At 42.2% G+C, this 15,689-nt stretch overlaps 1 protein-coding gene across 3 annotated transcripts in view; it reads left to right on the forward strand.

The window, feature by feature from the left end:
• The window catches only part of ERICH3 (glutamate rich 3), a 91,768-nt gene that overhangs the window by 61,080 nt on the left and 14,999 nt on the right, over positions 1–15,689 (forward strand). The gene's annotated exons all lie outside the window — the stretch shown is intronic.

The raw sequence follows: 15,689 nt of genomic DNA on the forward strand, positions 1-15,689 counted from the left end.
CAGCGCCTCTGCCTCCTCTGACAAGAACTGAGGAGCGCCTTTGTCCCGTGTGTTGCTGTTGTTCCACTAACCTGACTTCTAGCATGCGGTTTTCAACTTCACAGGTTAATTGAATCCATCCCAGTAGAGTGGGAGGGTTATCTTGCATAAGGGCTCTATCCAACAGTTTGGGATTTAAGCCCTGTTTGAACAAAATTATTTTGGTCGATTCTTCACACCTTGGGCATTTAGCGGCCAGTTGTCGGAATTTCGTAACATAGTCTCTAGCCGACATACTGCCTTGCCTAATAGACTGTAATTCAGTCCGAGCTCTAGTTTCTTCTAAAGGGTCGTCATATTGGGCTCGAAGTGCATCTACTAGCCCTTGAAGAGTATTTAATTCGGGGGCACCAATATCATAAAGTCTTACATACCAGTCTGCAGCTTTGCCTTGGAGTCTCGAGCCCAGGTGTTCGATTTGACTGGCCTCACTTCCGAAAAGGTGTCCCCATCGATTAAAGAATTGCACCGCTTGTACCAGGAAAAATCCCAACTTGGATGGGTCTCCATCAAAAGTAGCTTCCAATTTCACCCAGCCCATGGGGAGTTCTTGCCTGGGAGCCGGTGCTGGCATCGGGTAAACGTCGAGCGGGGCGAGTGATAAGGAGGCTGTCTCGGTGTTGGTGGTAGTGGCAGCGGAGGTTGCTGAGGATAAGGTTGAGGTTGTTGTGGAGGAGGCCCTCCCGGGATTGGCTGGGGAGGCCCTCTAGGTACAGGTTGTAGCGGCACTGGCCGTAAAGGTGCTGGCTGAACTGGCGGTGTGCCTCTAGGCGCCGGCAATCTGGGTGCTAGTAACAGAGGAGTGGGAACCGGTCCTTGGGGTGCCGGTTGTAACGGGGTTGGTTGAGGAGGAATAGGCTGCAGAGGTAACGGAGTTCCTCCGGGAATTGGCTGATTTGGTGTTAGGGTCCCTCTCGGTCCCAGCGTTTGGTGTGGCCAGGGAGTGGTACCTCTACCAATCGCGCTTGTCCCCGGTATGATTCGCGGCGTACCCCCTCTCGGTAGCACTGGTGGCTCACTCTCTTGGGTCGTGGGTGGAGGTGCTACTGGGGAAGCGGGCCTCATGGGACGTTCTCGTTCCCCACCTCCTCCGCCGCTTCCGTTGTCAGTTGATACAATCGGACCTTCGGGGCAAGGATTTTCTGGACGGGGTCCTTCTCCGTTATCAGGCTCAGGATCTCCAGGTTGTCACGGCCACAGCTGGATTGGGCCCTCAGGACATGGATCTTCTGGACAGGGTCTTTCCCCGGTTTCGGACTCAGAATCTCCAGTTTCGGGTGGCTGTTGTGGCCACGGCTGGATAGGGCCCTCGGGGCGGGGCACAAGGCTTTGTAAAGTAGACAAACTTTGACTGATGTCTGGTAGACCAGCTGGCGGTTCTCGTCCGCTGTCCCCCACTACGAGTACAGATAGTAGGTGAACGGCGTGGGCTAAACTCTCTTCCATGCTTGCTAATCTGGTCTCCAAAACTTGCACTCTGTCTGGGGTTTCCCCCTCCTGTTCCGTGTACCCAGTAGCCTGCGAGGTTGGCACATATTCTGCATGTGGTCTCGTGGCTTTCGACTGCTGCCAAGGCAGGGTTTCTTCCATGCCTTGTTCTTCTTGGGATCTTGCAGCTAAGATCCCTTTCACCAAACCAGTGACTGCTGAAATCCCAGAGTCAATTGCAATCGTCCTTCTTTGAAGTTGCACCCACTGGTGCTCACTTACATCCGGTTGCCCCGACCACGGGGTGACTTCGGAATAATCCCAGCTTAGGACACCGTGGCGGGACGTCTCCCACTCCGTTTGCTCGGTTGTCCTGTTCCAGTAGAGCCACGGTTGGCTGCTGGCGTGCTCGGGTATTGACTCCAAACTGCGCCGACTATCCATCTGTGATTGCGTGAACATCGTACTGGCCCTCCGTTCCCTCGTCTCCCTTGGTCTCGCGCCCCACTGCGTTGGGGTGGGTACAGAAAACAGTGGTTCGGCTGTAGCTCTGGGCCGGGTATCTGCACTGCTGGGAGCGAGGGTGTAGAGCGTAGTAACAGAGGAGCCGTTTCCTCTTGGTACAGGTCCTTGAGGTTCCAATCCTTGAGAGCCGGGGGAGACATACGGGTCAAAAAAAGGATCCCTGAGCAGGACAGCTTTGGAGTCCGTTTGATCCGGCTTAGGCATTGGAAAAAGTGATTGGTAACAAAATGTCAGAGCTGTGGCTAGATAATGTCCTTACTCCAGACGACCTTCTGCAATCAGACAAAAGCCCGTTGTTTTCAAAAGTTTACTGAAGAAAGAGTGCATTATAGTCCACGAGCCTGAATACAATATTCAGGATGGTACATGTGAATTGTTACCAATGACAGGCAAAGCATAAGGTACAAAGTAACAGATCTCAGCAGGCCCAACCTCCCCCCATAGTTCTCATAACAATCCCTTTGAAGCTTGGAAAGCGAAAGTCCTTCGAGGCTGGAGCAGTGGTAGCCAAAACATTCCTCTTCTGGAGATAACTGCGTGGGAACGTCCCGGTACCTGGGAAGAAAGCACATATAATACTGAAAGGATTAAAATGGAGTCTCTTTGGTATTCGTATACCTGAACATAGCATAGCATATTCTAAACATGACCCCCCCCTCCTCTGGCCAGGTAAGTTGGGGGTGTTTGGCAGGAACAGGGGATCCCCCACCCCCTGCGAGGGACTGGCAACTCTATTGGTATGGATCCTATGAACTATGTGGAAAGATTTCATTAAACAGATTTTTTCCCTTCTTTTGTACTTACTGAGCTGGCTCCAGAAACTTAGAACCTTCAGGAATGGATAACAATGCAGCGTGGAAGAGTGCAGCAAGAAAGGGGTATTGGCAGAAATTCTCTCCCCCATCTCTTTGTACAGACATTTGCTTTCTTCATGGAAGAATCTGCATAAGATGGGAAGGAGTAATTTCTGCTGCATTCCCCTCACTATTCCCAAGGATTCCTGAACCAACAGGAACTGTCTCTCAGGAGAAACAAGAGGCTACATAGGAAAAAAATAATAAGAAAAATTGCTTTAATGAACTTCATTAGTTTGAAGTCTATAATGTCCAAGTCCATATCAATAGATCTAATTCTCAACATGACCAAATCTGTGGCTACTTAAATCTGGAGCCTGGAGCTTTTTCTTTCTACAAACCTGGGGGAAAGCTTCAGGTTTTCAGAAAAATCTGAAATCTTAAAAAAAAAAACACAAGTGGGTGGGTGTTGGTGGTTAAAAAACCAATGCACTCAGTAGCCATTGCTGGTGATTACAACAGTATCAGGTGGTTAGCTGTGCTGGTCTGCAGTAGAAAAACAAGATTTGAGTCAGTTTGCACCTTAGAGACTAACTAGATTTCCAGGGTATGAGTTTTTGAGCTAGCTCATACCTTGGAAATCTAGTTGGTCTCTAAGATGCAGCTGGAATTGAATCTTGTTCTACAACAATATTATCAGCCTTAAAGTCTTGATTTCTGTCTTAGGAGGCAGGGAGAGGGGCAGGGCCCTTTTCAAAGCTGTTGGCCTTTGAGGGAGGACTCATTGGGGCCAGGTCCAACAGCAACCACTAGGCAACTTGCTACCATGCAGCTTCCATGACTTACCCAAGTCCTGCTCCTTGTTATTGTTCAACAGCTGCCACCTCATGATAGCCAATGCGCTGGAGTGGTTAGAGTTTCAGATTAGGATATGCAAGGCCCAGTTTCAAATCTCCTCTCTGGGGTGGAAGTTCATTGGCTGACATTAGGCCAGTCATACACTCTCAGCCCAGTCTACCAGCTAAGGTCTTTTTGAGGATAAAATAGAGGTGAGGAGAATGATGTAAGCTGCTTTGGGGCCCCACTGTGGAGAAAGTTGGGGTATAAAAGAAGTAAATATATATGAAGCTGGAGGTGGGAGGCAGATAAAGGTAGGTTGGTTGGTGGGCAGAATGGCTAGAAGGAAGCAGGGATATCTGAGGATATGGGGGCTGTCTGGAAGGGGTCACAGGGAAAAGTTAAGTGTCTTCCTGCAAGTTTTTGGAGTTTCCCCCCATGAAACTGGTCTAGCCTGGCTGGCACTGTACAACTGAGCTCAGCCTGGCCACTGGAACTTCCTGGTGACTGTTACCACAAAATTCAGGCAGAGTTTTCCTAGGGGAAGCTGCCAGGGAAGGAGGATGGAGCAGATAAATTCAGGTTGGCTAATGGGTGGGAAGAAGAGAAAGAAAGATGTTGTGGGGGCTTTCAGGAAAGGGAAAGAGGTAATAATATGGGAAGGGAAAATGAATGTCCCACAAGTCCTTGTGGATCTCCTGCTTGTCACTATATCTCATTCTCAACATGGCCAAATCTGTGGAAGTTAAAATCCAGAGGCTGGAGCCATGAACAAACATGACAGATCTTTCTATGAACCTGAAAATGCGCCAAGTTTGCACAAAAAACCCAAACAAACCTAAAAAGAAAAATACACGGGTGTGATTAAAACATCCTGGAATAAATATATCACTGATCCCCAAAGAGGGGCAAGATCTGACTAACGTGAAAAACTATAGACCTATATCGTTACTTAATAATGATTATAAAATTTTTGTGAAGATACTGGCGGAAAGAGTGAAGGGATGGCTTTCTGAAGTTATTGAGGAGGAGTAAGCTGGTTTTTTGCCAAATAGACAAATCAAAGACAATTTAAGGACAGTTATAAATGCTATTGAATACTATGACAAACGTTGTGACAAGGAGGTTGGCTTCTTCTTTGTGGACGCTGAAAAAGCGTTTGACAATTTGAACTGGGACTTTATGTTTGCCACCATGGAAAAGCTACAAATGGGAGAAAGATTCATAAGAGCAGTAAAGGAAATTTACAGAGACCAGAGTGCAGCAATTGTGGTGAATGACGAGGTGACCAAGAAATTGACTATAGGTAAAGGAACAAGACAAGGTTGCCCGTTGTCTCCACTGTTGTTTATTTTGGTTTTGGAAATACTGATGATACAGATACGAGAAGACAATGCAATCTGTGGAATAAAAATAAAGGACTTTTCCTATAAGGTCAGAGCATTTGCGGACGATATAATGCTAATTGTGGAAGATCCAATGGAGAATATGCCAAAAGTAATAGAGAAGATTACGGAGTTTGGAGATTTGGCAGGATTTTATGTAAACAAAAAGAAGTCAAAGATATTATGTAAAAATATGACTAAACAAAAACAACAATTATTAATGGAAATAACAGACTGCGAAGTAACAAGTAAGGTGAAATATCTGGGAATTGAACTGACTGCAAAGAATATAGATTTATTTAAAAACAACTATGAGAAACTATGGACTCAGATAGAGCAAGACCTGATTAAATGGAACAGACTGAATTTGTCATGGTTGGGAAGAATTGCAGTAATTAAGATGAATGTGTTGCCAAGAGTGATGTTTCTGTTACAGACAATACCAATTATCTGAGACTCTAAGCAGTTTGAAAAATGGCAGAGGAAAATATCAGATTTTGTTTGGGCAGGCAAAAAGCCTCGAGTGAAAATGAAAGTGTTACAAGATGCAAAAGAAAGAGGCGGAATGCAACTGCCCAACCTAAGACTTTATTATGACGCAATTTGTTTAGTGTGGTTGAAAGACTGGATGATGCTGGAAAACCGGAAATTACTGGCCTTAGAAGGATATAAAAAAATATTTGGATGGCATGCATATTTATGGTATGATAAAGTAAAAGCGGACTCTATGTTCTTACATCATTATATTCGGAGAAGCCTATTCACAACTTGGAAGAAGTACAGAAATTACCTACAAGATGGAATCCCCTCATGGGTGGTTCCATATGAAGTAATAGATCCGAGAACTGTCGATAATGAACAACAGTGTTTAACATACAAGGAGATAACCCGAATGGAATTTTCTAAACCCAAAATAAAGACGCAGGACGAGTTGTCTCCAAGTTACGATTGGTTTCAGTACAGACAGATCAGAGATCTTTATAATTCGGACTGTGTGAAGGGAGGGATAAGAATGGAGAATTCGGAATTAGAACAGGCACTTTTACAAGAGGATAAAAAGGAAATCTCTAAGGTATATAAAGTGCTGCTGAAATGGTATACTGAAGATGAAACAGTTAAAGTGCAAATGGTGAAGTGGGCTATAAACTTTAATAAAGAAATAACAATGGAGGCGTGGGAATACTTGTGGAAAAATACGTTGAAGATCACGACATGCACCAATATTAAAGAGAATGTCTATAAAATGATTTATCGTTGGTATTTGACACCAAAGAAAATTGCACTAGGGAATTTGAATATGTCTAACAAATGCTGGAAATGTAAAAAGCATGAGGGATCTTTGTATCACATGTGGTGGACTTGTGAGTTAGCTAGGCAGTACTGGGGGGAAATAATAAGAGTAATAAGTGAGATTTTACAATTTCAAATTAATAAGAACCCAGAACTCCTGCTACTGAACTTGGGAATGGAGGATATTCCAGCACAATATAGGACATTGCTATTTTACATGACAGCAGCGGCTAGACTTTTGTACGCGCAAAAGTGGAAAGTGCAAGAAGTGCCAACTATTGAGGACTGGATATATAAATTGCTGTACATGGCGGAAATGGACAAAATGACAAGGAAACTGAGAGACCTTGATCCAGGACAGTTCAACACGGATTGGGAGAAGCTGAAACAATATTTAGTGAAGAAATGGGAGGTGGGAGGAGAACTGTGGCAGTTTGAAAATTACTGAAATACAATAAAAGTAGAGGGAGGTGACTTTACCGGGGGGTGGAGAGGTAAATGAGAATTTCTAAGCAACTATTTTATTAGACTATTATATATAGCATTAAGTATTATAGGTGTTATTACAAGAATTACAAGAATTATAATGATAGAAATTAACTAATTATAAGGATAGAAACTAATTAATTTCATTTCTGGCAATAATTGTATAATGGAGATAATTTTATAATTGCAATGAAGGAATTTAAGTAAGGTGGGAAAATATATATTAATGTATAGATTATGTATTAAATTGATTGAATTGGTTTGGAGGTATATATGGGTCAAATTGGTTGACTATTTTTGGTGGATAGTTGCATAATGGAAGAATAATATAATTATATTATCAAAACAGTATGAAGATAAGATATGTAGAAAAAGTAATATATAGAGTATAAGTTAAATTGGTTGACTTATATTGAATGTACTGTTTATAGAAGTATCTAAAATTATGCCAAATGAGGGATAAATTGTTTGTCCCATATTGAAGATGAGATTATAAAATAGAATAGAGTATCAAAATTAGCTAAATGAATATTATCAAAAGAAAATATGCCAAGAATGTATTATTTAGTTATGCATTATTTAGTTGTTAAAGTAAGTAGGAAGACAGAAGGAGCACTGTGTTATATAGATAAGCTTAGAAGAAAGTGAAAGATTATGTTTGACAGATAGAATAAATTTAAAATGAGTAAGGGAAAAGGGACAAGGGGTTGGAAAACTGTTGGAAGTCAACAAAAGGGGGGAAAGGGAGGGGGTTAGAATTGGAAAAATGAAAGGAAACTGATTGTAATGTACAATTTAATGATATCTAATCCAATAAAATTATTTTAAAAAAAAACATCCTGGAATAAAAATAATAGAAGCAGCACTTGTAACTTTAAGAAACAAATGCCCTCAGTGGTCATTGCTAGGCAACTAGAACAGTATTGCCAGCCTTGGTTTCTGTCAGTAAAGGGGGGGCAGGGCCCTTTCCTGGCTGTTTTGGGGTGTGAGGAGGCAGGTCTGGCAACGGCCAATGGATAATCTACTACCACACCACTTGCATGACTCATCCAGGACAGGCTGCTTGGTACTGTTCAATAGCATCCACCCCAGAAAAGCCAATGTGGTGTAGTGGTTAGAGTTTCAGAACAGGGTCTGGGAGGCCCAGGTTCAAATCCCTACTCTGTCATGGAAGCTCACTGTGTAACTTTGGTCCAGTCACATGTTCTCAGCCTAACCTACCTCACAGGGATGAAAGGAGAATTATGTAAGCTGCTTTGGGTCCCCATTATGGAGAAAGACATGATATAAAAGGTAAGTGGGTGGGTGGGAAGGAGACAGGGTTGCCAACGCCAGACAGAGAAAATATCTATATATTTGGAAGGTGAAGCCTAGGGAGGACAGGGTTTGCATCTCGGGTGGGGGCTGTTAATGCCATTGACTTCATCCTCCAAAGCAGCCATTTTCTTCAGAGGAACTGATCTCTGTGGTCTGGAGATCAGTTGCAATTCTAGGAGATCTCCAAGCCTACCTAGAGGTTGGCTACCCTAGAAGGAGAAAAAGAAGCAGTGTAAGTTTGAGGGCTGCCGGAAAGAGGAAAAGAATTAATTGTGTGAGGAAGAGGGTAATGGAGAAAGGCAGGTGCCCTCTGCAAGTCTTTGAAGGTTCCCTATCATGCAACTCAGCACGTAGCTAGCACATGGCTTGGCCTCCCTTTGTCCATGCTGTTCAGCCAAGCCTGGCCTGGCCAGCACTGTGCAACTTAGCCACATTTTTTGGGCAGTGGTTGTGAGGGGGAGGAAAGGAGGGAAAGTTGAAAATAGAGGGGGAAGACAAAGGTAGGTTGGTTGGTAGATGAGGAGAGAAGGAAGCAGGAAAAGGAGAGATGGTATGGGGGCTTTCACGAAAGACAAGAAGAAATAGTGATTGAGGGGAAATTAGATGTGCCACCACAAGTCCTTGCAGCTCCCCCACTTGTGTGTGTGTGCATTTGGCTGCAGATCCCACTGGTGGTCTTTGCTATTGGGCAACTGCTATTCTAGGTCTAATGCTGGGAAAGGGGGTGGTGGTGCACTGGGCAATGGCAACTGCCATGCAGCTGCCCTGGCTGCCTTATGTGCCTGTATGGCTGTGCAGGAAGAAGGTAGCATGCATGCAGCACACAACTCACAGGTGATTGAGGTATGGAATGATTAAAATGGATGGAGCGAAAAAGCCTTGTTTAAGATGTTTGAAGCTTGTATGTTCTGGCAGATTTAATTCTTCCAGAACATTAATTTAGTGCCTTTAAATATCTCTGAGAGCTTAGTTGTGTGTGTGTTTTTAAAAAAAAATTATTTGGTTTTTATAATATATAGGGAGGGGTTACAACAGGCCATAAGCATTTATGAGATTCACATACAAGACACATAATCATCCATCTAGATATAAAAAGCTATTATATATGTAATTAGTGCCCCATATACCTTCAAGATTCCGTTTTATTAATTTCTATATTTTTAATCCACTTACTCTGTAGCTTATATTTCTAGTAATTTTTTTCTTTTGTGCATATTACAGATAGATCAGATTTCACCTCTTTTACCTTTTACTCAGGGATTTTAGATCCATAATCATTCTAGGAGTGGGAGGTGGATGTAGCAAAACATACAATATCAGCAGGACAGTAATATACATCAACATAAAGATAAGAGCATTTTTTATATTTTCCTATCTTTCTTATATCTGTTCTGGCCATGCCTTGCAGACTTGTCTGCTTGTATTTTCATAATAGTAAGGGTATAGAGGCCAAATCAATATTATATATATATATATATATATATATATATATATATATATATATATATATATATATATATATATATATATATATATATATATATATATATATATATCTTTCATCTATTTTGTTCTAGCCAAAACTATTTGCTTGGGTTTTCATATTGATAAGACTAGAGTGATCACATAACTATATAGTTAAAACACAATTTTACCTTTTAAAGACAGTAACTCCTTCATCTATTTTATTTTGACCATCTGGACTTATTTACTTGGATTTTCATACTCTTAAGGTTAAGAAGAGCAGGTGGTCATTTAGCTTAGCTAGTTTATATTTTGAGGAGTACAGTCTAAGTACATTTAATAAACTCCGAAGACCCATTAACATAGACTATATGGTGTTATATAAAAAAGAGAAAAGAAGGAAAGAAGGGAGAAGCTATTTAGGTATGTGTTTGAGTCTGCAGTTAATAAGTCCTGATATGCCCCAAGATTCTGATCATTGTTTTTTCTTCTCTCTTCATGAAAAGTGGTACATCCAGTCCTTAATCTCTCTTTCCCCTTTCAGTATTGGCATGCTTAATTCTTTCCATGCAGATCTGCTTTTTTCTTCTTCTTTCTTTGTGAGACGTAGTACATCCAATCCCTCATTGATCTGGGCCACCAAAGGTAGATTCCCTTGTCTTCCAGCCATTTCTGAAGGAGATCAGTATGGATGTAGTTTCTCCTCTGCTTGTTTTTCTGTTTTAAGATCCGCTGCATTCTTTTATCCCCTTTCTGTGTTGGGATGCCTGTTTCTCTCCGTGCAGGTCTGATTCGTGGCCCCACCTTTTCTTTACTAAAGTTTTGTGTCTTGAAGGGGACGTCCTGGTAAGATTGTCCATTTTCCTAAGTGTGTCGCAGATTGATTTTCCCCTCAATTAGCTCGATTTTCCTTTCAGTTAAGTCTGTCCCTCCAGAAATTTTTTCTGGATTGTGATCTCTTGTAATCCCTTTATCCTTTTCCACTCCAAATATCGCACCAGCTTTAATTAGTAACTCCGTCATTATTTTAGACATTTCTTGCAAACAAACAAGTATCTCTTCTTGCCAAGAAGCCATTTCAGAAAGTGGTAAAAAGCTTTGTTTTGGTTAATTATATTCAAAGATTTATAGCATTCCAGCAGTTGCTGAGAGAGTCATTCCTCCCCGTCTCTGCCCCTCCCAGCTCTCGTAGTTAAGCTGAATTGCCTTGTAAAACCATGAATCTGTCCACTTACTTGATGGAAGGCTGTGGGGTCAGTTAAGCTCTCTTAGAATTGTTTTTTTTATCTGTCTTGTTAAGAATCTGCTTGATTTGCTGTAGTTTTTTTCGGCCTGTTGGACTCCCGGGTTCACAGTTAAGTAGCCATGTTGGCTCCTTCTTTGGTCCTCGCTTCAGAACCGGTATCTGGGCTTCAGGAGGTTCGCCAGTCCCCCTAAGCTCTTCCACCTTGTTCCAGCCTGCCTCCCCTCTCCGGGGGAGGGCTTGGGGGTCCGATCTCTCGGCTCCCAAGGAACCAGGAAGGTCACGACAGGGAGCTCATAAAACTCCCCTCTCGTGCTTTCACTGGCCGTCGTCACACGGGCATCTCTTCCGTTAAATTTACAGCATATAGCATCCTACCTGTTATCGGCACAGTAACGTTTCTTTGGGTCACCTAACGGCTCTTCGCGCCACCAGCTGTCCACACCGAAGCACTCTGTTCTGTTCTCTCTAACCGCGCAGAAGCAGCTCCCCCCCCCCTTTTATTTATTATTCTGGCGTTTAATTCCACTATAACGGAATAACAGCATATAAACATTCCGTTAGAGCAAAACATTATGACCCTTTTGTTTTTCCAACTTTGAAATTATATAAATAGCCCTTTGCCCGCAGAAAACTCCCTGTCTGGCATGATCCCCATCGCTGAAGACTCTGCCATGGCGATTGAGTCATTTTTACTTCAGCAGAAAGTTTGCATTGTGTTATGTCGTTATGGCGTTATAAGGACATAATAAAATAAAAAAAAGGGGAGTCGCAGGAAGAAATGGATTCTGGGATTGAAGGGAGGGCATAGGACATTGCGAGGCAAAATACATCGATGTGAGGCATTCACACTGAGGCACAAAATAGTGCGACTATCAAGCACAAAGCAGAAGAGAGAAAATCGCTACAGTGTTGAAATAACACCATTTTAGTGCTAAATAAAAGCCCGTGTGATGACGGCCACTGTCTCATTCCGGAAGTCAGAGAGCTTAGTTGTGTTTTTAGGAGGCATGGCTGCCTTTGGGGATGGCGATTTCCTATTTCCATGGCATCATCTTTGTAACTAACGCAAACGTATATCTGCATCTCTAATGCTGTAGCACAGTGGTTAAGTGGTTCAACTGCAAATTAGCATTCTGCTGGTTCGAATCCCACTACTGCCATGAGCTCAGTAGGTGGCCTTGGGTAAGCCATTCTTCTCAGTCCCAGCTCCCCAGCTGTATTGTGGGGATAATAATAACACTAACTTGTTCTCTGCTCTGGGTGGGGCACTAATCTGTCTAGAAGAGCAGTATATAAGCACAGTTAATATTATTATTAAATTGATGGCATATATCTGTTGAGGACTTGCTGTATTCTTGTTCAGAGTGGGTTGGGTGGGAATAACAGACCCACATCCTTGACTTTGGACTGCAGATTCTCTAACACCACCCCCTGTACATTTCATTTGCATGGGCGTCTTATTTGTCTCCCCTAACGCATGCATATTGTAGTGACCCTTGCACTGGCATGGTTTGCAGTTGAGGGAATCGTGCTGAAAACTGATTTAAACATTTCTGTAAACATCTTGGTAGCTGTTTAATCCCTGTTTGAAGTGATTGCAAAGTTTCTGTGCAAACTCATCTGTGCTTGGATGTATTTAAACTGCTCCTGTCTCTTCCCTGCCCTGGAGCAGAATGTTGCCTAGAGCCAAGGAAGATGGCTTCCTCTTGTGTGTTCTCTTTTTGAGAAGATGAGTGAACACCAGAGTTTTTTGTCATTCTAAAGCATACAGAAAGCAAAGGGGGGGGGAACAGCTACTAGTAAGCTCTGATGTGGTAAATAAGGAAATTAACATAGGAGCTGACTGAGCTGTAGTTATAGTGATCTTAAGTGGTAAACAAGAAGGGATCCTTTGTCTATCTCACGTCACTGCTGTAATGCTTGCAGCATAGCTGTATATAAGGCTGATTTAGGGGGGGTTGTTATTAATATGGGTACATGAACTCAATTAATTATATTTAGACAAACAGCAAGCTGCATTTCTGGATAAGTAACTGATGAAGCCCAGAATAAATTCCTTTTGACTGTTGTTTCCTCAACCGTACATTTTGTACAATAACATGCTTGGTTACTCGTGCATGCTATGGTACTACTACCACTATTTAACATTAATTCTGCATGTTATTCATTAAGCCATTTTAAAAGTTGTTTTAATTGTAGATTTAAAATAGAAGCAGAGTAGATCTACCCTTATACGAGCTCTCAGCAGGGATTTAAATAATGTGCTCTGCGTTTTACAGATGAACAAATTTCAGCTAAGAGACATTTAACTGCAAATCCTGATCCATTTTGTGGGATAGATAGTAATTGATCCATTCAGTGCAGAAATCCCAATGATATATTATTTAAGTGCAATGATCATGGTAATTGGATAGGCATGACAGCCTTTATTGATGTGTATTTTAAATAGCATGCAAGAGTGGTTAGGGAGTGCATGTATTTGTTGCTGGAGCCTCCTGAAACAAGATGACCATCTGTATTGTGTTCCCAAGCAGTGATGACCCTTTTCATCAGCACAAGTGTCAACTATGAGTTGGGGGTAGGGGTGGGGTGTCCATCCAGATATTCTTCAGTAGCTATATTGGAGCCATTTATAGTTTCTGCAATTTCAGTAGGTACTACTCATCATTCAAAAAGGATGGTCACTGAGTGAAATTGGCAGTGCCAAACTACCCAATACTTTTTTAATGAGTCAGGAGGACTAGTGTTGCCAGCTCCTGGGTGGAGAATTCCTGGAAATTTTGGAGGGGAAGCCCAAAATAAATTTTCTCCAGGGGGAATGATCTCTGTGGCCTAGAGATCAGTTGTAATTCTGGGAGATCACCAGCCACCACCTGGAGGTTGCAACCCTAGTCAGGCCTAAATTATTTTCCTTGCAGCAACTGCAGGGAACAGTGCTGGAAAAAGACTGTGGGTGCCTGATTCGGCTTGCAACTGCAGTGGGAGAGGCTTTAAAGAGCACACAGCTCTAAAATGGGGTAAATAACTCCATTGGCTCAGGAAAATGGTGCAGGGGAAGGGAAGGAGCATGTTCTCCCCCAACACTGCAGTCCTGAGCTGAACTGGATCCTCAAAGACTTTTAAAATTTCATTTCTCACCATTTCTGTTGTGTGGCTTCAGGGAAAGTGAGGTGGGTCCAGGAAACCCAGATACAGCTCATTAAAAAGTATGTCCTGTGACAGCATCAGAATCTTTGTGTACCTTTCTGATTTCACTCTAAGGAAGTTCTGAGAAAGCACTCACAGGCAGAAAAATCTTGAATGTGTGAAAAAGACTTCTTTATTTTCAAAACTGGGGCAATAGATTACAAAGAGTTTTGAGGGGATATTTCTTTTACTTTCTTTTCACTGAAAAGTAACATCCCAATGATGATATAGGAGTCATTGTTTTATGAATGTAATGGATTCATACCTGTGCACTTTGACAGCTTATGGATTCAGTAACTCGGGCAGTTCTTACTGAAGACAGAATTTAACCAAATATGGAAGATTTTAATAGCCTCTCTAGATAGCTGGGAGACCACAGTTCTTATTTTTCCAAATGCACTTTTAGTAAGGCATAAATAGGGAACTGGTCAGATAGACACAACTTATGATTCTTAAATCCTAGTAGACCATAATCCTGTGAATAAATCAGAATGACTCATTAGCTGGAAAGTAATGCAGACAGTTTTGCTGATGCAAAGAGCTATTTCTGGCCTGGCCTGTTTATATTCTCAAAAAACTGATAATACTTTTAAATGAGCTGGGTAGCTCAAAGATCTCATAGCCCTTTACATACCTGGAGATTCAAATTCAATGAAGTTGGGATTAGCTTGGCATGTTTCTCTGAAGCAGTGGCAGAGGTAGCATCTCTGTCACCACATACATGTTGTATGTATAGGAATGAGATACATAAATGCCCTTGTCCTGGCTCTAGCTAAGCAGGATTGGCCTTGGTTAGCAATTGTATGTAATAATAACAATAATAACTGCGCTTATATACCGCTCTTCTGGACAGATTAGTGTGATGAACAAGTTAGTGTTATTATTATCTCCACAATACAGCTGGGGAGCTGGGCTAAGAGGAATGGCTTACCTAAGGCTGTCTACTGAGCTCATGGCAGTAGTGGGATTCGAATCAGTAGAGTGCTGATTCACAGTTGAACCACTTAACCATTGTGCTATGGCAGCTGGCTCTGCAGAGGCAGGTAATGGTAAACCACCTCTGGATGTCTCTTACCTTGAATACCCCAGCAGAGGTTGCTGTAAGTCAGCTGTGAATTCACAGCACTTTCCATCACCACCACCATCCAATTAGGGCCTTCAAGGTGTCAAAAGGGGTTTTAAAAAATTAAAATCAGCTTAAAAACAAAAAGTATATATATGTGTATATGTGCATGCACGAGCTATTAAAAGATAAACAGGAAAGAGGGTCAGTAAGAATCACTGCTCAAAAAAAGAAAGTATTCACCCACTAGTGGAAGACAACAATAGTGGGGGACAGAAAAATCTCCCTGGAAATGAGATTGCTACTCAGCTAGCCTCAGATAATGGGATACCTGAACTAGGGCCCCAAAGATGACCATGGTTCACCTGGAAGCAGGTGTTCCTTAAGTATACTGGTAATCCTTCACATATTTCCCATGAGAACTATGTGTAGAATATCTCTAGGAGAGGAAATATGAGCCATGCTGCTTCTTCTGTCACCATTTCTAAGGATCATTCAAAGACAAAAGCCCCTTTGGGTGGTTACATTTTTGGTGCTCCAGCCTCACATACCAGATATGTGCAATCACTGTGTTTGGTGAATAGGGCAGCACACACATTTTCAAGCTTTAGTACATGTGAATGTGTACC

Source organism: Eublepharis macularius, chromosome 5 (genome assembly GCF_028583425.1).
Source record: "Eublepharis macularius isolate TG4126 chromosome 5, MPM_Emac_v1.0, whole genome shotgun sequence".
NCBI lineage: Eukaryota > Metazoa > Chordata > Lepidosauria > Squamata > Eublepharidae > Eublepharis > Eublepharis macularius.